This window comes from Esox lucius, chromosome 16 (genome assembly GCF_011004845.1).
Source record: "Esox lucius isolate fEsoLuc1 chromosome 16, fEsoLuc1.pri, whole genome shotgun sequence".
Classification (NCBI taxonomy): Eukaryota; Metazoa; Chordata; class Actinopteri; order Esociformes; family Esocidae; genus Esox; species Esox lucius.
Genome location: NC_047584.1, coordinates 31,077,729 through 31,097,400, shown reverse-complemented (window position 1 = coordinate 31,097,400; position 19,672 = coordinate 31,077,729). Strand labels below are relative to the sequence as shown.

The 19,672-nt window shown below is 45.5% G+C and overlaps 1 long non-coding RNA gene across 1 annotated transcript; it reads left to right on the top strand.

Moving 5' to 3' along the window:
• The first annotated feature begins 6,617 nt into the window (after positions 1–6,617).
• On the top strand, positions 6,618–8,149 carry LOC109616727. The gene is made up of 3 exons (XR_003777180.2): positions 6,618–7,317; positions 7,553–7,668; positions 7,837–8,149. It is a non-coding gene; the product is annotated as an uncharacterized LOC109616727 (long non-coding RNA).
• Positions 8,150–19,672: the final 11,523 nt, after the last annotated feature.

The window sequence follows — 19,672 nt, the reverse complement described above, 5'->3', positions numbered from 1 at the left end:
GTGTAATAGGATGTGTGTGTTTGATATGGAGTGAAATAGAGCGTGTATGCGTGCGTGTATATTTGAATAGGAATCTTCAATGCATTCAAACTTTCTTTTACGACTTTTGTTAACGTGTGCGCAGCTGCCACGCGAATGCTTAGAATGGGTCGCGTGCCAGCCCTAATCACAACAGGTGTTTCGCGCGCGGCTCCCTCTCTTCGGCTTCTCTCTTTTGGAAAGTTCACTTGTCCAACGGTTGGTCTGAACTCTTTAAAAACTTTACTATCTAAGCGCTGACATTATATTCAATGCAAATTTGTATCATTTAAAATTGTAGTTTTGTGTTTACTTAAGGCTATTAGCCTTATTGTTGTTATGTTATACATTTTCTTGGCCTTTCGACTTTTTTTTCGTAATTTTTTTTCACAGTGCCCACAATTTCCCTGAACGCCCTTAAATTGATGGCAGGTTTGTCTGGCTCTGCAGGTCAACCAGTCAATTCACTTTGACAATAGCCATGATCAAAGTAACCATATCGTTAAACAAATAATGTCTCATTATTTCTATGCCAATTTCTTATAGACGGATGGTTACATTGTTTGGAATTGCTACTTTTGTGCACATCACCACCAATACGTTCAGTTGTGTCTTTATGGGCATGGTGTCAAAACCCATCCCTGATGGATAAGGGGAACTGCAAAATGAATGCATTGTATTGATGTCCTCTACCCTTTAAATCCCACGCTCACAAATGTACAGTTAGGATTCAAACATAAAGATGGGAAGGGGGGGTACCTAAAAATTCACAGACTGATCCCTCCTGACTACTGGATAGGCTTTTAGCACCCCATTAGGTCAGCAGTGGTTGGTCCTGGTTATGAGACTAGTTGGCCTGCTTGACAATTAACAATGTTCTCAACTAATCCTTTCCAACTGGGTTTTTGACTAAGTAATCTATTGTTCACATTCACCTCGGAACACAGATGTCAGGTTAGGATTTGTTCAGGACATGTTATGTTTCTGTGTTTTGTTTAAACAGCAGTACAACTTTTATCAATTGTTTCCATACAAACCTGCATTATTCACAGTACAAAACAGAAGGCAGATGGTAGCCTGCATTGGCCATGATATATAAAATGATTCATATATACATGTTGAAACAGGTGTTGTAGACAATGCTTATCTTATCCAGGTAGCAGCTGCCAGGCAGGTCCATTAATGATTCCCAGAGCTGCCACTTACCCGTGGCCATTGACAAGAGCACATTGTTAAGTGTCAAACTCTGATTTCTGAAGTTCAGTGGGGTTAGTTTGAACATCTGCCTGTTTCAAGGCTGCAGGTTAAAATGTACAAAGGCTCCACACCCAACCACCCACTTTAGGGTTGGAGGTGTTGTTGCATCCACCCACACACACACAGAGCGAGAGAGAGAGCGAGAGAGAGAGCGAGAGAGAGAGCGAGAGAGAGAGCGAGAGAGAGAGCGAGAGAGAGAGCGAGAGAGAGAGCGAGAGAGAGAGAGAGAGAGAGAGAGAGAGAGCCGATAATGTTTACAGTCTGGAAACCCCAATTTGAATGTAATAAAATCGACGAATGAGTGGACTGTAGAAAATAGTGGCTCCCTTAGTAATATAAACCACTGAAATGTAAAATCAATCCTTCCAATGATGCATCTTAATTTTACTGTTTCATATAGCAGGAAAATGCAGCAGAAGGAAATGTGGAATATTCCAGGGTTTATAATTCATGGACATTTTGTAAGGGTTGATACAATTTTTATTTAGCAAATCAAGACTGACACTTTAAAGTGGAAATTACACTTACCAGACGCTCTCATCCAGAAGCAATTTACTGTAGTTACTGCAAACTTTTATTTTGTACTGGCCCCACATGGGAATTGAACCAGCTGTTATTGTAAGTGCCGTGCTCTACCCACTGAGCTACATGGAGCCCCAAGTGTAACCTCTGGAAGCCTTTTGATGGTACTTCTGCATAAACATTTGCATATTCAGATGTGCAAGAACATTCGGTCAACACAAGGATGATTTAATAAAGACACAACACCCGTAAGAGCTTTCCTCCATCCTAAACACGTAAATGAACCAGGAGAGGTTAAATCCATTCAGTGCTGTAAGCATAGTCCAGAGAAAGACACTTAAAGGGGAATATCACCATACTTTTGTCCACTGACACACTCACCTCTCCACCTGTTTGAGGGACCCGTCTGTCCCTCCCTGGGGCATTTATATGCGTCGCAAGGCCTCTCCTGGTCCACCCCACCCCCAAACGCCCCCGCAGCTCACGTCGACCGGCGGTACAGAAGTCTGAGTGTCGCATTCCGCGCTGTGACACCTTGTGAGACGTGTCATGTCCGGGTCGCTGTGTCGCCGCTCGGGAAATGAGAGGCGCATATATTACCGGGCCATGTGAGCGGAGGCGCACGCGCTAGCCCTGAGAGGTGACCCCCAGTTGTCAGTGTGTGTCAGCCGCGTGGCCAGGCCTGACAGCAGAGGTGGACGTCACCGGGGCTGCGGGCCCCCCGAGGTGCACCGGGCTCAAGGCCTGAGACAACAGTCCGGGGAGAGGCCAGAGCAGAGACCCTCCGTCTTCTCTGAGGTTCAGTGCCTCCTGACTCCAGGGCTTTCATGGCAGACCACTGGGAGCCAGAGGCTGTGACTGAGATGACACGCTGCCCCCTCCCTGGGACTGGGGGGTCGCGGGGGTGCGGACAGAGACAAGGGCTGGGACCCCTGTTGTTGTCCCCCAGTGCTCACAGGACCACTGCCTCCTGGCTGAGAGCTGAGAGCCAGGCTGACACCGGGGTAAGGCAGAGACAGAGGTCCCAAGGTGGTCCTGGGCCATCAGTTCCAGCAGAAGTTCACTGCCTTCTGTTTGAGAAGGCTGAGGTCTGAGGCAAATAGACAGCTCTGACACGGAAGGAGTCATGATGCCCCCCATATGTTCCCTCTCAGGGGGCTTGATAGTCTGATTCAGTATAAGGTTGAGAGGGCAGAGATTGAGGGTCCAGACCAAAGGTTGCAGGCCTGAGATTATTCAGTTATGGTTAGTTGACAGGCTTGAGAGATTTTGCCCTTTATTATACTTTTAACATGTATGAAAGTCAGTGGAGATGGCCTTTTGTATCATTTATGTCTCATCTGAATTGATGGCACAGGTTTCCTTTTAAAGACTGGTGTTAGATGAACAGCTTTTAGGTGCCATCAATCTTTCCTTGTCAGGAATTGAAATGACACTTAAGAGAATTCCTCCCTTGTATTTGCGAAAGACAAAGGTACATTGGCTCCAATTTATCCAGCGAACTGACAAACTGGTTCCACACCAATTACAGACTAACAGCAGTCTGCTCACACCTGACAGACAGGGGGAAGTGCTAAGACAGAAAAGACGTGAAAAAGTGTTTGTGATTGCAAAGGGGAGGGCTTTGGGTGGCTTGCAATTTTAGCTCACTCACTCAGGTGAACAAATTCAATGCATTCTTGATCCCCCAAAGGGTACGTGATTATAGTTATTGCAGAGAGGTTGTAGCATGTTTCATATGTGGCATAGGAACAAAATATGAACCCATAAAATACACTAAGTTCCACATAATAGCTTCAGAAAACTCAAAACAACCAGCCAAGACATCATTTAGAAACAATTAAATCAAGTATATTATGAGGGTTCGTGAACTTCTCTCAGTGCTGGGCCCCAAGTGCTGCTGGGATTCATCCTAACCCTCAGATCAGGAAGTGAGTTATACCTGGGACCCTAGGTGGATGCAACTATGGCAGATGGCATTGATAACTAAAATATAGAATACAGGGCAGAATTCACAGAGTACAGAGCAGGAGTCATAGAACATACTGCAGGAGTTATGGAGTATAAAGTGGCAGACATAGAGTGTAGAGCATGAGTATATAGAGCATGAGTCTATGGAGCAGGAGTCTATAGAGCAGGAGTCACAGAGCAGGGGTCTATAGAGCAGGAGTCCATAGAGCAGGAGTCACAGAGCAGGAGTCTATAGAGCTGGAGTCACAGAGCAGGATTCTATGGAGCAGGATTCTATAGAGCTGGTCACAGAGCAGGAGTCTATAGAGCTGGAGTCACAGAGCAGAGGTCTATAGAGCTGGAGTCACAGAGCAGGGGTCTATAGAGCAGGAGTCACAGAGCAGGAGTCTTTAGAGCAGGATTCACAGAGCAGAAAACTATAGAGCTGGTCACAGAGCAGGAGTCTATAGAGCTGGAGTCACAGAGCATGGGTCTATTAAGCTGGAGTCACAGAGCAGGGGTCTATAGAGCAGGAGTCACAGAGCAGGAGTCTATAGAGCTGGTCACAGAGCAGGAGTCTATAGAGCAGGAGTCACAGAGTAAGAGTCAATAAAGCAGGAGTCACAGAGCAGGGGTCTATAAAGCTGGAGTCACAGAGCAGGGGTCTATAGAGCAGGAGTCACAGAGCAGGAGTCTATAGAGCAGGAGTCACAGATTAGGAGTACAAAGAGCAGGAGTCACAGAGCAGGAGTCTATAGAGCTGGTCACAGAGCAGGAGTCCATAGAGCAGGAGTCACAGAGCAGGAGTCTATAGAGCTGGAGTCACAGAGCAGGAGTCTATAGAGCTGGTCACAGAGCAGGAGTCTATAGAGCAGGAGTCACAGAATAGGAGTCAATAGAGCAGGAGTCACAGAGCAGGAGTCTATAGAGCTGGAGTCTATAGAGCAGGAGTCACAGAGCAGGAGTCTATAGAGCTGGAGTCTATAGAGCTGGAGTCTATAGAGCAGGAGTCTATAGAGCTGGAGTCTATAGAGCTGGAGTCTATAGAGCAGGAGTCTATAGAGCTGGTCACAGAGCAGGAGTCTATAGAGCAGGAGTCACAGAGTAGGAGTCAATAGAGCAGGAGTCACAGAGCAGGAGTCTATAGAGCTGGAGTCTATAGAGCATGAGTCACAGAGCAGGAGTCTATAGAGCTGGTCACAGAGCAGGAGTCACGTCAATCCAGTGGTGTTGTCAAGGTGATGTAACTAATCAGTTACCTGGGAATATTAAGAGCCTTGCCTAACTAAAGATCCAGGGGAGCTATTCAACAGAACCGGGTTCAAAGAGTATAAGAAATCCTTTGAAAACCTAAGTGTCTTCTTTAGCTAGATCAGAGAGCCAGATGGGCTAGGTTCACAGTCTCTCTACTACTGGCTATCTATCTATTATTGGCTCCAGACAAACAGCCAGTCTCAATTAGGCACAGATAAAGAACAGGAAAAATATTTCAAACAGTGTTTAAACCCAGGTGCAATGACTAGGATGCCGGGGAGCCTCTCTGAGCTGAACTCATGGGCAAAGCAATTACCCAGAAGTCTCCATGTTGCACTGCGCCGCCTCTTGGCTCTTTTTCCCCACTCAGTCAAATTAAATGGCCTAGTTCAAGCCACTTGTTTAGCAGCCAGGGCTGTTTGACGGAAATTAAATAAACTGGAACTTAAACAGCTGCATTCAAAGACCCCATGGATGTCAGGGATGCAGCTGTGAGGAGGAGAGAAGGAGAAGAGGAGAGGAGGAGATGCGGAGAGGAGGAGGAGATGGTGAGGGATTAGCTGATGTAACAGTTTTACATTCCAGGAGCCCAGTGGTTGTAAGAAAGGAGAGCGGATTAGGTTCCTGGCCTGAAATAGTGACATTGTGAACAAACAAGCTCATCATCAAATGCTTTGGCGCCCTGCGCCTCTATGCTGGCTAACCTCTGAAGCATGGTTGGTCCTGGTCACTCCCGGGATGGTGCTGGAAGTGGTGCTGGAGGGCCAGTAGGGTGAACTCTTCCTTCTGATCTATCTAAATACTAATGCCCCAGGGCATCTTTCAGAAGGGATGTTAAAATGGGTGTCCTGACTGTTTGTGATCACTGAAGATCAAGTGGCAGTTACAGTAGCGGTGTTAACCCTGGTGTCACGGTCGCACTTCCAATCTGGCCTCCTAATCATCCCCAGCTTCCTATTGGATCATGTATTCTCGCACCTCTGTAACAAAAAAACACATTTTATAAGTACTATAGGGGCTAAATGCATGCAGTCAGTTTTTTTGTTTTTAATTGTGCTTTGTAAGGCCCTAGAAGCACTGCATGAAAGCGCTTCTAAGGCCATCGACACACACATGATGCTCAGCATAGTGTGGAACCATTCCAAAAGGTGAAAGGAAATATCGCTCTGTAGTGAGCAACGAACAGCAATGAGGAAGTAAGAGACAAGAGAATGTGGGATGGAGGGAGGGTTGGAGGGCAGGGGGAGGGATGGAGGGAAGGAGGGAAGGAGGGAGGGATGGAGGGAGGGATGGAGGGATGGAGGGAAGGAAGGAGGGATGGCGGGAGACTGGACAGATCTAAGTTGTCTCCCTCTCTGTCATCTATCGCAGCGCTGAGTCAACGCAGTTTGGAGCAGAGTGGTCCACTGAGCGTCGTGACCACACAATGTGTGTCATACAGTCTGGCCGGCAGTGTGACCAAGCTGCCTGTGAGCGCGGCATGTGTGATGATGGTCCAGTCTGGGAGGCAAGTCTGGATCTCAGCCTGCCCCCTTCCCTTCCCCCAAGGGCAGTGAGTGATACACCGCGTCAGCTGATCCGTGTGTCCTGTGTCACGAAGCCACTGTTGGCTGGCTCCTTCCTGACTGCCACAGTGTGGAACTGGCAGCGAGAGAGAGCTGTGCCTGCTACCAGCTGCCGTTTCCCAGTCGGCGTACGGAGAGCCAGACAGACGCTGGCAGCCGGGCAGATGCGAGCAAGCAGAGAGGCAAAGATTCAGCGTCTGGGCGATGTCTCGGACGCGAGCGAGGAGCAAAAGGCGATCGTCTTCTTTCTTGCGGACCCTCGTAAATCCAAGTGTTTTGTTTTGCCCTGCCGATTCTCCTTCGGGTTCCTGGGAGGACATTTTTCGTTTGTCTGCGGGGAGTAGACAAGACCGAGGATGTGTAGAAGAAAAACTTGGATGTACACTCTGGGAAGGAAGAGAGAGGATTTAGCATTTGCCCATAGTCCGATGCCAAAAGCCAGATGCCTTACAGCGCACATTCGCCGCTCTGCAACCCCTGTGTATCTGCCTTGCCGGTTTCTGCAAAGACAAAAGAACTCTCTTCTCCGGTCCTCCTCGTCTACACCACTCCTCCCGCGTTTTTAAGCGTTGCGTTTTCTGCTTGCGGGATCCTCCAGGTTCCAGGCCCGGCTCTCGGCATTCCTGTACTCCCACCCTGGGTCCAAACACACCTTGATTCTGACGTTGTCACTGTCCATCCAGCGGCAGGGTCGCGGAGACGAAAGCCAAACCCGCCGAAAGCCCTTCCAGACAGGCGCACGAAGGGCTTGGTGAGTGCAGCAATGACCCAGACTTGCTGACCCAAATCAATCCCTGCAACGTCTGAGTGGATAGCAGAGGGAGAGAAACTGAAGAGTGAGAGAGAGCGTGGGGGGGTGGTGGGGTGGGGGGGGGGTGGAGAGAAGGAGACGTGGAGAGAGAGGGGTGAGTGAGTATGAGAGAGTAGCTTGATATGATGACTGATGGGGTATTGCCTTCCCCTGCCTTCGTTTCACATCCCCTCAGCAGGTTGCAGTCATCTGTACATCGTGGGGAGGATCCTGGTGGATGCCGCTGTGACTGGCAACATTCCGGCTGGACTGTCGGTTTGCCGGCAGACATGAAATGCGTCGTCTGTTTCGGTGCTCAACCGCTTTTTATTTACTCCTTCTACTCCCTCTCCTGCTCTCATTTCTCTCTCCTCCCCTCTCTGTCTCTCCTTCCCATACTCACACCCCCCCCCCCCTCGTTCCGTCTCCTTTTCCCGTGGCAGTTATCAAACCCTTGTCCTCTAACTGCGTTTTTTTTAGAGCGGATGAGCTCGTCTGCTACGAGGGACGGAGGATCACTGGAGATGGCAGGGAGGGGGGCGAGCGCCACGCTCTGTTTATCAGCCTTCATCAGCCTCCCCGCGCTGGGCGGAGCAGAGCCGCCGTTGCTGCAGGGTGGATGATGTCTGTCTGGCGCACGGCGGGCGAGGCGGCTGCTGTGATGGAGTAGACGCAGAGCTGCAGGGGATGACAGACAACAAAGGAAGAGCTCTACGACGCATGCCTCTTCATCCTCCAGATTATGACAAGAGCATCCTCTCATCCCTCTCTCATCCATCTCTCACTCCTCTCTTATCCCGCTCCTCCTCTCTCTCCTGTTTCTGGGGTTCTGTTTCTGGGGTTGTCGGGTGGGGGGGGGGGGGGGGGGGGTTGGGTGGCTGCTGTAGACACACGCTCCCTGTCTCTCATGTGTCTTGTTAATTTTACCTCATCCCACTCTCTTCTTTCTCCCTTCCTACCTCTCTCCCATTTCCACCCCCCCACCCCCCTGCCCCCCCCCCCGTCACATCCTCCGTCTGTCTTCCTGTGAAGTTGATGGTTGAAACCCAGAGAGCGAGACGACCAGCGCCTTCCACTTTCTGCCTGTTGCAAACACTTGAAAGGAAGATTGCAGTTAAAGGATTGAAAATAGCATGCTTAATGGAGGGAGGCATCGGAGGCAACTGTCAGGAAGAATCTGGCGGTGGGGAGATTAAATAATTCATGCCCTGAAATCAAACCTTACCAGGACTTCAGCAGTCACTGAGCGTCTAGACAATCCCAGATGTATTTCCTGTCAGAGAAGGCCAAACGGGGATTGTCTTAGTTAACTATAAAATCTGTTTTGTGTGGACGTAGCATTCTGACAAACATAGGCTGAGTGTTATTGTGTGTTGTTGTTTTACCGTCTGAGTCTTCCCGGTATTCGGATGAAGGTGCTTTGACCAATTAGCTGAAGGAACGGGTACCAATTGCCTCCAGTGGTGTCTGGTTTGGTCACATTGGTAATTAGAATTGCACTACATCACTTTATAATGACTTTAGCCTTCTTTATCAAATATAATAAGCACAATCTGGACAAGAGTAAGGTTAATCAACGTATGGTGAGGGTCCACAATATCTTTATTATTAATTATTAGTGTTTTTACCTAAAAAAATACCATACTTCTACCATATACAGTGGAGAGAACAAGTATTTGATACACTGCCGATTTTGCAGGTTTTCCCACTTACAAAGCATGTAGAAGTCTGTAATTCTTATCATAGGTACTCTTCAGCTGTGAGTGACGGAATCTAAAATCCAGAGAATCACAATGTATGATTTTTAAGTAATTAATTAATTCAGCTCCCTCCAAAGATGTTCTATTGGGTTCAGGTCTGGAGACTGGCTAGGACACTCCAGGACCTTGAGATGCTTCTTACGGAGCCACTCCTTAGTTGCTCTGGCTGTGTGTTTCAGGTCGTTGTCATGCTGGAAGACCCAGCCACGACCCATTTTCAATGCTCTTACTGAGGGAAGGAGGTTGTTGGCCAAGATCTCACAATACATGACCCCATCCATCCTCCCCTCAATACAGTGCAGTCGTCCTGTCCCCTTTGCAGAAAAGCATCCCCAAAGAATGATGTTTCCACCTCCATGTTTCACAGTTGGGATGGTGTTCTTGGGGTTGTACTCATCCTTCTTCTTCCTCCAAACACGGCGAGTGGAGTTTAGACCAAAAAGCTCTATTTTTGTCTCATCAGACCACATGACCTTCTCCCATTCCTCCTCTAGATAATCCAGATGGTCATTGGCAAACTTCAGACAGGCCTGGACATGCGCTTGAGCAGGGGGACCTTGTGTGCGCTGCAGGATTTTAATCCATGACGGCGTTGTGTGTTACTAATGGTTTCCTTTGAGACTGTGGGCTCAGCTCTCTTCGGGTCATTGACCAGGTCCTGCCGTGTAGTTCTGGGCTGATCCCTCACCTTCCTCATTATCACTGATGCCCCACGATGTGAGATCTTGCATGGAGCCCCAGACCGAGGGAGATTGACCATCATCTTGAACTTCTTCCATTTTCTAATAATCGCACCAGCAGTTGTTGCCTTCTCACCAAGCTGCTTGCCTAATGTCCTGTAATTCTTACTGGTTACTGAAATTCTTACTGGTTGGTAGGTGATCAAATACTTAAGTCATGCAAAAACAAGCAAATTAATTATTTAAAAATCATACAATGGGATTTTCTGGATTTCGTTTTAGATTCCATCTCTCACAGTTGAAGTGTACCTATGATAAAGATTTCAGACCTCTACATGCTTTGTAAGTAGGAAATCCTGCAAACACAAAAAAAAACAGCAGTGTATCAAATACTTGTTCTCCCCACTGTATAAACATTCTTCCTTCTATGTTAGTTTTTGTCTGACTGTACTTTGGAAAGTTAAAGCTGGTGTCAGTACAGAATTGTTCTCCATTTTTAGCAGTACATTGATAACTGCAGAACTCTAAAACTAAAACAAAGGCTTCACGTTTAGTTAGAATATAGAATAAACCTCAATGTGGCCCATGAGAAAAGCATCCTCGGTCTGGACTATAGGACAGAGTCTTAACCACCATGACTACTACTCCTAGTGTAGAACATTACGGAGTTAATCACCATGGCAACTAGCCCTGGTATTGAACATTACAGCGATAATTACTATGGCTACTACACAGGGTGTAGAACATTACAGTGTTAATCGCCATGGCAACTAGCCCTGGTATTGAACATTACAGCGATAATTACTATGGCTACTACTCAGGGTGTAGAACAATACAGTGTTAATCACCATGGCAACTGCCCCCTGATATTGAACAATAGAGGAATAATCACTATGGCTACCAGCACTAATACAGAAAATGATGGAGTTAATCACCATGGCTAATACCCAGGGTTGGCTCCAGCCATCAGCTATCACTTAGAGCCCCTGACCACTAGGGGATAGAGGCCCCAAATAAAGTGTTGCTTAGGGTCCCCCAAAAGGCTAGAGCTGACACTGCTTCTACGACTGTTATAAAACGTCACAATGTTAATCACCAAGGCTACGACCCCTGGTTTAGAACTTAACATTGTCAATCACTATGAATACTATCCTATTAACATTACAGCGTTAATCACAATGGCTACTACTGGTGAGATTTCACCTATTACGTTTATTTATTTATTTATTGGGTAGTCAGAAAGACTTTCACAGACAACTGAAATGTTAAGATCTTTATCCACAGACATTGAAAATCACCAACATCCCGGTTCTTATGTGCCCTGCGTTCGGTTCTTATGTGCCCTGCGTTCGGTTCTTATGTGCCCTGCGTTCGTTTCTTATGTGCCCTGCGTTCGGTTCTTATGTGCCCTGCGTTCGGTTCTTATGTGCCCTGCGTTCGTTTCTTATGTGCCCTGCGTTCGGTTCTTATGTGCCCTGCGTTCGGTTCTTATGTGCCCTGCGTTCGGTTCTTATGTGCCCTGCGTTCGGTTCTTATGTGCCCTGCGTTCGGTTCTTATGTGCCCTGCGTTCGGTTCTTATGTGCCCTGCGTTCGGTTCTTATGTGCCCTGCGTTCGGTTCCGGTTCCTTCTCATCTTCACGTTCTCTCAGAGCAAAACGGCTTGGTAACGACTCTGTCCTTTTAGTCCTCACGCATTATCTTTGCCCATTATCTTATATTATCTTATCCACATAATATTAATGTATAGGCCTCTATCCATTCTATGGCTGCTTCTCCTATTATTATCTGCAGTATCTCCTCGTGTTAACAGATATTTTCCAGTGCTTATCAATTACATAAGGCTTTTTCCAATTATCCTCATTTGGCCTGTGTAGGTGCTTCAGAGGTTTTTCCTATTAATTGGCATTCATTTCCCAGAGACTTCAAATAGCAAATGGATCTGGCATCTCAAAAATTATTTTCCATATTTGTTCATCTTTAAATTAGTGTTGCCATGTTCCCATAAAATTCACGGTGGTTTGTTCTATTATCCAGGACTACCAAGACTTTTTGTGTTCATGTGTCTGTGTCTTTGTGTTTGTGTGTGTGTGGGTGTGGGGGTTGTGTATCTGTATGTGTGTGTTTGTGTGTGTGAGAGAGAGATTAAATATGAGTGCTCGTAAGTTTTCAACAACTTCTCACTGGATTGTTACATTGCTTCCCTGTTCTTCTGGACTTCCTGTCTATGATGGAGATATTTCCTGTCTAGAGGGACAGGGGCAGGGATAGAAAGGGCTTGGCCCACAGGACAGGTCGTCTTCATTATATTGATTATTGTGAATATACAGAAATCCCATATTGGCTACCCTGATGTGTTTGGATTTAGAGGGGAAAATTAAATAAGATTTTGCATCATGGCTTATAATGTAAACGTTCCAATATTATAGCCTGTGTATATTTTATTTGTTCAAATCATTCCATGACTGCATTTCATGCTTAAAAAATATTTTAATAATGATTATGAAGTGTCAAGACAGCGCATTTTATGTCTATATCTATATTGTTCTGAGGACTGTATCCAGCTTGTGTTTGAGTGATCACCCACGCTCAGCGTCATGACTTCCTGTCATTGTTGTTATTGAGACTTCGTCTCTGTGTTTCAGAAAGGAAACATACCGAGAGTCTGTTCTGTTTGTGTGTCTGTTTGTGTGTGTGTGTGTGTGTGTATAAATGCTTGTGTGAACATGTCTCGGAAGAAAAACAAAGTGTGTTTCTGTCAATATTCTACTCTTATGCAACACATCAAGTAGGTCAATGTGATCTGACAAACAGGAACAGCCAGATCATAACTGATTTCACCGACTCTGACTCAGACCATTGTGTTTGGCGTTCACACACACACACACACACACACACACACACACACACACACACACACACACACACACACACACACACACACACACACACACACACACACACACACACACACACACACACACACTGACCTGAGTAGGACAACCTTTAGTGCATGGGATTACAAACTCAGTGAAACACCTCATACCCTCATGGGGTGGGTTTGGTCAGGTTCAGGGTAAAAATTACAACTGGGGTTATGTGTTAGTTAAGGTTAGGGTTTTGGATTAGGGATACAACTTAAGGTTAAGTAAGGGCTTTAGGGAAAATATTACTTCCCCACAAGGACAGTGAAAAGTAAAATGTGTGTATTTATGAGTGTGTGACTGCGCTTGTGTGTGTTCATGAGCGCACATGAATCATCCTTATCCTTTGCTAGTTAATATATACACACACACACTTCCAGGTGTCTGTCCTGTTATGCAGCAGGTCAGATTACAACACACTGACTCACACAGAGGAAGACAGAGAGGGAGAGAGGAAGAGTGACAGGGAGAGAGGGAAAGAGAGGGAAAGAGTGGGAGAAAGACAGGGAGAGAGGGGGGAAGGAAAGAGAGAGAGAGACAGGGAGAGAGAGAAAGAGAGATAGAGAGTGAGAGAGACAGGGAGAGCGAGAGAGAGAGAGCGAGAGAAATAGAGGGAAAGAGGGAGAGAGTGAGAGGCGGAGAGAGATAAGGAGAGAGACACAGAGGGAATGGGATGAGAGAACAATTATCTCCAGGACTGATGATGCTAGGTGAGTCATACAGAAACCAAGCTGTCAGTCAATACATTTCTAACTAGAAATAATATCCTTCTGTGTGTGTGTGTTTCTGTGTGTGTGTGTTTCTGTGTGTGTGTTTGGGCTCCTGTTTTAATACCTGTGGTGTTTTGGTTGGAGGTGGGCTTAAGGGTTGGGCTCATAGTTTGGACTTGGGGTTGGGTTTACAGTTTTTTGCGATAACATTTAGGGTTTATATAAAACTAAATTGGTGTATGTAGGGTCAGGAGTTTGGGGTTCCCACAACGTTAATAAAAATAAAACTGTGTGTATCTGCATGTGTGAATGCAGGTGTGTGTGTTTATGTCGTTTAGTATATGCAAGCACATAAAGTATTGTATCCCAACTGCCAGATGCTCAAATTAGATTACTGAAATAGAACAATAAATGGTTGTTTTGATAATGATTTATGGCTGACAGAAGTTACCCTTATTGGGTGCTTGATACTGACTAAATATTTAAGAGCACATTTTAGTTGTGCAACTTGAAAAGGTTATTGCTTGGAAGAAAGTACAGAATGACGTTCATTACATTACCCAACTGGAGCATAAGTTTCTATAAACCAAAAGGTTCTTACAGTTGAGTGACATTTGATTAGTTTGTATACAATCTACAATGTTCTTGGAATTACACAGGACAGTTGCTTCACTTTGGAAATTTCAGTTTTAACAAACTTGAAAAACCTCTTGTAAATAACCCTTGTAATTTCATTACTTTAACAGAATTTTTTCTTAAAATATAAACATTTAATTTCATTGTTGGAAATGTCCCAGAAAAATGGGAATTGTTTTCAAATTGTCTTCAGATGTCCCTAAGAAACAAGTTTCTTCTGTGTTTTATTTCAGAACGTCAAAACAATGTTTCCTAAAACTTTCCACATGGTTCTGTTTCATGTTCCCTTTCATAGCAACAAGCTTGCCACCACAGTCCAGGGTTTACTGTATGTCCACCAAAAATCAGCCATGCTGGCTCTGTAAACTAGATGAAGAAAAGGCAATCAAAGGTGGGTATATCACTGGTTGTCACAATAACATAGGTGCCTGTGTTTGCCTGATTAATGCAGAGGGAAATAATTACCAGACCCAACCCAGAATAACCCAGTAGTGTTAACCAAGTCAAAGTCTTATTAAAACATTCACATTCTCAGTGTTAACAAAGTGAATGTCCTAGTAAAACATTCACATTCTCAGTGTTAACCAAGTGAAAGACCTATTAAACATTCACATTCTCAGTGTTAACCAAGTGAAAGTCTTATTACAACATTCACATTCTCAGTGTTAACCAAGTGAAAGTCCCAGTAAAACATTCACATATTCAGTGTTTCCCAAGGGAAAGTCTTATTAAAACATTCACATTCTCAGTGTTAACCAAGTGAAAGTCTTGTTAAAACATTCACATTCTCAGTGTTAACCAAGTGAAAGTCTTATTAAAACATTCATATTCTCAGTGTTAACCAAGTGAAAGTCTTGTTAAAACATTCACATTCTCAGTGTTTCCCAAGTGAAAGTCTTCTTAAAACATTCACATTCTCAGTGTTAACCAAGTGAAAGTCTTGTTAAAACATTCACATTCTCAGTGTTAACCAAGTGAAAGTCTTAATGAAACATTCATATTCTCAGTGTTAACCAAGTGAAAGTCTTGTTAAAACATTCACATTCTCAGTGTTTCCCAAGTGAAAGTCTTATTAAAACATTCACATTCTCAGTGTTAACCAAGTGAAAGTCTTGTTAAAACATTCACATTCTCAGTGTTAACCAAGTGAAAGTCTTAATGAAACTTTCACATTCTTACATTTGAAAGAAAAAAACAAAAACATATGGTTCGTATTAGGTTGTATAAATATAAAAATAAAATTGGAAACAGGAAATTTCCATGCAGCCTAAAAAAATGCACATTCATTCATCAATGTGAAACCAACAACATACATTCCAGGTAACCAAATGTGCTAGCCGGGTGGTGTGTAACTTGGGGTGTGTTCTCTGGGAACCAAATAGAACGAAAAAGGGACGAACATAACCGTATTCGTACGATGGAAACTCATATTATTTGTTGTAGTGAGGTCTTGTTTGTCGCAAGAGGGTTTTTTTGCTTCTTTTTTCTACATTGCGCAATAGTGAAACACCACTGTTGTATTTGAAACTGAGGTCAACATTTGACAGTTTCCCTGCCAAACGCTCAGGGTTGACTGTCAGCAGAGACCGCTGCCGGAACCTAGCAGAGGGACGTGGAAAGGTTGAAGGGTTGCTGAGGAGTTTGGCCACTCAGGGACTGTGGTGACAGACGTTTGATATGTCAGGCTGATAATTCAGCCCCTCCAAGAGAGAGAATGAGAAGGTGAGGCAAGGGGGAGAGGAAGGGACTGCTCTCCTCTCTGGGGCTTGTCTCTAATTGGAGGGGAAGGGGGGGAGGATCTGTTGCCGGGCGGGAGAGCCGTGTAACCACTCTCTCAGGGAACACGGTCCACAGGTGTATCCCAAATGCAACCCTCGTCTCTACCTAGTGCACTGGGTCTTTACCAGAACCCTAGGAGACCTCGTCAGAGTGAGTGCCCCACATAGGGAACAGGGCGACATTTGGGACGCGGACCGAGACTAAGCTAAGATCTGCCTTCCCAGCTCAGCTTGGTGATTAGGCCTCTCACGTTACACCTGATAAGGGTCTACCTGAAGTGGACCTGAGGGGTTCGCGAGAGTCGGCAACGAGGCGTGGCTGTGCGGATCTGGCGGGCCGAGGGACGGAGCGTCGGGGGACCAAGCTTCGGGTGTGGGCTAGCCCAGACATCAGTTCCCATTAGCCGGGGAGGTGTTGAAGGAGGATTGAGAGGGACAGCCCGCCCCGCCCTCCGAACAGATGGTGCAATTATCCGAGGTGATCATCATGCACAACAAGCTCCTACCTGAACAGAACGTCTGTTCCAATCCCTCTGAGACCGAAGACCCTGGTTTTCTTCATGTGCCTCACCGCCAATCATCTGATTTATGTCACGCCGCAATGCTAACATCACCTTGTCCATTACACTCAACAGGCAGTCTGTACACCTGCCCAGTGCTAGGGACGCGTGTGTGTGAGACGCTTTCTTCAAACCGACATTATACCGCAATTGTTTAAAAAATGCCCCGTTTGCAGATTCCAAATGGCTTGGAAAAAAAAAAGGACAACCTTCCTTTGGTTTCAACATTCTCCAAGTACTTGATGACGGTGTTGAATTCTTTCACCTCCCGAGGCTGAAACACTCACGTCGGTCCCACAAGTACTGCAAAGGTAGCTGTCACTTCACTGGCCTTTCTCAAATATGTAATAATTCTAACTTTAGCTCAACCTTTAAAAGTTGTATTGATGTCCCAAGGTATGTCATCAGGAAGCAGGCAAGGACCAGGCGTCGGCATCCTAAATGCCAGGATGTTCCATATGTAGTGTATTACGTTTGATCAGAGCTCCTTGGACCCTAGTTGGACTCTAATTGGACCCTAGTTGGACCGTAGTTGGTACACAGTCAATAAGCCAGATAGTATTTTTTTGCAACTCCCTATGACCTCAGAAAAGGACAGGAAATACCCTTGGTTTATTTAGAGTCAGGGAGTTTAGGACGATGGCCCCAGCTGAGCAAATTACTTAGAAAAGACGTCTTAGTTGTTATAAAGACATGTGGTTAGCGTCTCTGAGCTGAGCTCAACAGAGCAGGGAGGAAGAGAGGAAAGAAAGAGTAAACGTAGAAGTGCTGAAATAGGGAGTGTTGTGAAGAGAGTTAAAGGGAAGAGAGAAATAAACAGAGAGGGAAAGGGGGATATATAACAGAAGAGTAAACGAGAGAAAGAGAAGTGAGAGAAATGGACAGACAAGGGGGATATATACATAACAGAAGAGTAAAGAGTGAAAGAGAAGAGAGAGAGAAAGAGAGACAGAGTGTGCAAAAGGAAAGAGAAGAATGTGGGGAAGAGAGAGTGAACAGGGAGAATAGGCCTGGTTGGAAAATTGGACTGAGCTCAGAAGCTGTCTTCTTCCCCTGAGTGTTCCTCTTTTAATTGGACGTCTGTCTAATGTTCCCACATTAGCATCCTTGGCGCCGCCACACTCCGAGAGCCAGGACATCTTTAGCAGACTTCTCAAGGTGACAGAGTCTTGGGTCACTTCTATCCTGCAGCCACGAGAAAGGAGACTAAGAGGCTGGCTGGCTGACAGTGTGTGGGTGTGTGTGTGTTAGAGGTGGGTGTGTCTGTGTGTGTGTTAGAAGTGGGTGTGTCTGTGTGTGTGTTAGAGGTGGGTGTGTCTGTGTGTGTATTAGAGGTGGGGGGGAGTGTGTGGGTGTGTATGTACGTTAGAGGTGTGTGAGTGTGGGTGGGGGTGTTAGAGGTGGGGGAGTGTGTGTGTGTGTGTGTGTGTGTTAGAGGTGGGGGAGTGTGTGTGTGTGTTAGAGGTGGGGGAGTGTGTGTGTGTGTGTGTTAGAGGTGGGGGAGTGTGTGTGTGTGTTAGAGGTGGGGGAGTGTGTGTGTCTGTGTGTGTTAGAGGTGGGGGAGTGTGTGTGGGTGTTAGAGGTGGGGGTGTGTAGGTGTATATGTATGTTAGAGGTGGGTGTGTGTGGGAGGGAGTGATAAAGGTAGGCGTGTGTGTGGATGTGTGTTAGAGGTGTGTGTGTGTTAGAGGTGTGTGTATGTGCGGGTGTGTTTGAGATGGGTGTGTGTGTATTTGAGATGGGGGTGTGTGTGGGTGTGTTTGAGATGGGGGTGTGTGTGGGTGTGTTTGAGATGGGGGTGTGTGTATTAGAGGTGTGTGTGTGTGTGTGTGTTTGAGATGGGGTGTTTTCGGGTGTGTTTGAGATGGGTGTGTGTGTATTTGAGATGGGGGTGTGTGTGGGTGTGTTTGAGATGGGGTGTGTGTGTGTGTTAGAGGTGTGTGCATGTGTGGGTGTGTTTGAGATGGGGGTGTGTGTGTATGTTTGAGATGGGGTGTGTGTGTGTGTATTAGAGGTGTGTGTGTGTGATTGAAATGGGGTGTGTGTGTGTATTAGAGGTGTGTGTGTGTGTGTTTGCGATGGGTGTGTGTGTATTTGAGATGGGGTGTGTGCGAGTGTTTTTGAGATGTGTGTGTGTGTGTTAGAGGTGTGTGTATGTGTGGGTGTGTTTGAGATGGGTGTGTGTGTGTGTATGTTTGAAATGGGGTGTGTGTGTGTAATAGAGGTGTGTGTATGTGTGTGTGTGTGTGTGTTTGAGATGGGGTGTGTGTGGGTGTGTTTGAGATGGGTGTGTGTGTGGGTGTGTTTGAGATGGGTGTGTGTGTGTATGTTTGAAATGGGGTGTGTGTGTGTAATAGAGGTGTGTGTATGTGTGTGTGTGTGTGTGTTTGAGATGGGGTGTGTGTGTGGGTGTGTTTGAGATGGGGGTGTGTGTGGGTGTGTTTGAGATGGGGTGTCTCTGCATGTAAGCACCCTTGTAACCTTACATTGAGGTTAAAACTAATTATTATATGAGAGTTTCTTAAAAACACGTACCACAAACATAGGCACCACAAGAAATTATTAAAAATAGCATATAATAGAAGCATCTTCCATCTTCATATAGTATATATTTTTCAAACTCGTTAGCAACTCTTAAGTGGTCCGTGACTTACTGTTTCACTGGGGTATAAATATGAAGGACCACACAGGCTAAACTCTCTGTGTGAGAGCTTACTGTTCTCTAATATTCAAGGAAAAGACATCTCAGCCGTTTCATGATTTTAAATGTACTTATTAGAAAAGATTTGAAAAGATAACTGAGTTACAACTCAACACAGCTGAGCTGTACTTTCTCTTCATTCAAAGTTTAACCTGCATATACAGAATAATTCCATCCAAATGTTTTAATATGCAGTACACTTGACCTAAGCAATGAATCAACTTAATGGATAGTGTACATAAAGATATTGCATAAATACTGGTATCAGGGCTTTGAATGAATCCTAGCCTAAACCAACATTAGAATGGGCAGACAAAGTGTAGTCTGGCACCAAGTCTATTTGCACTTAGCCCTTCCTGAGAAGGCACTACTGTCATTAAGCATTTGTCGCTTCTCCCTGTTTCCACCTTCCTTTGACATGACCTCGACAAATTGGATTATCTCAAGAGGGTAAACATGTACCTTTTAAATGAAGTACCTGTAGAAATGTTTTGAAATGTTTTGATTTATTTGAGATCCCCCCCCCCAAAAACATTTAATATACATTTACTTAATAAAAGAGTTATAGA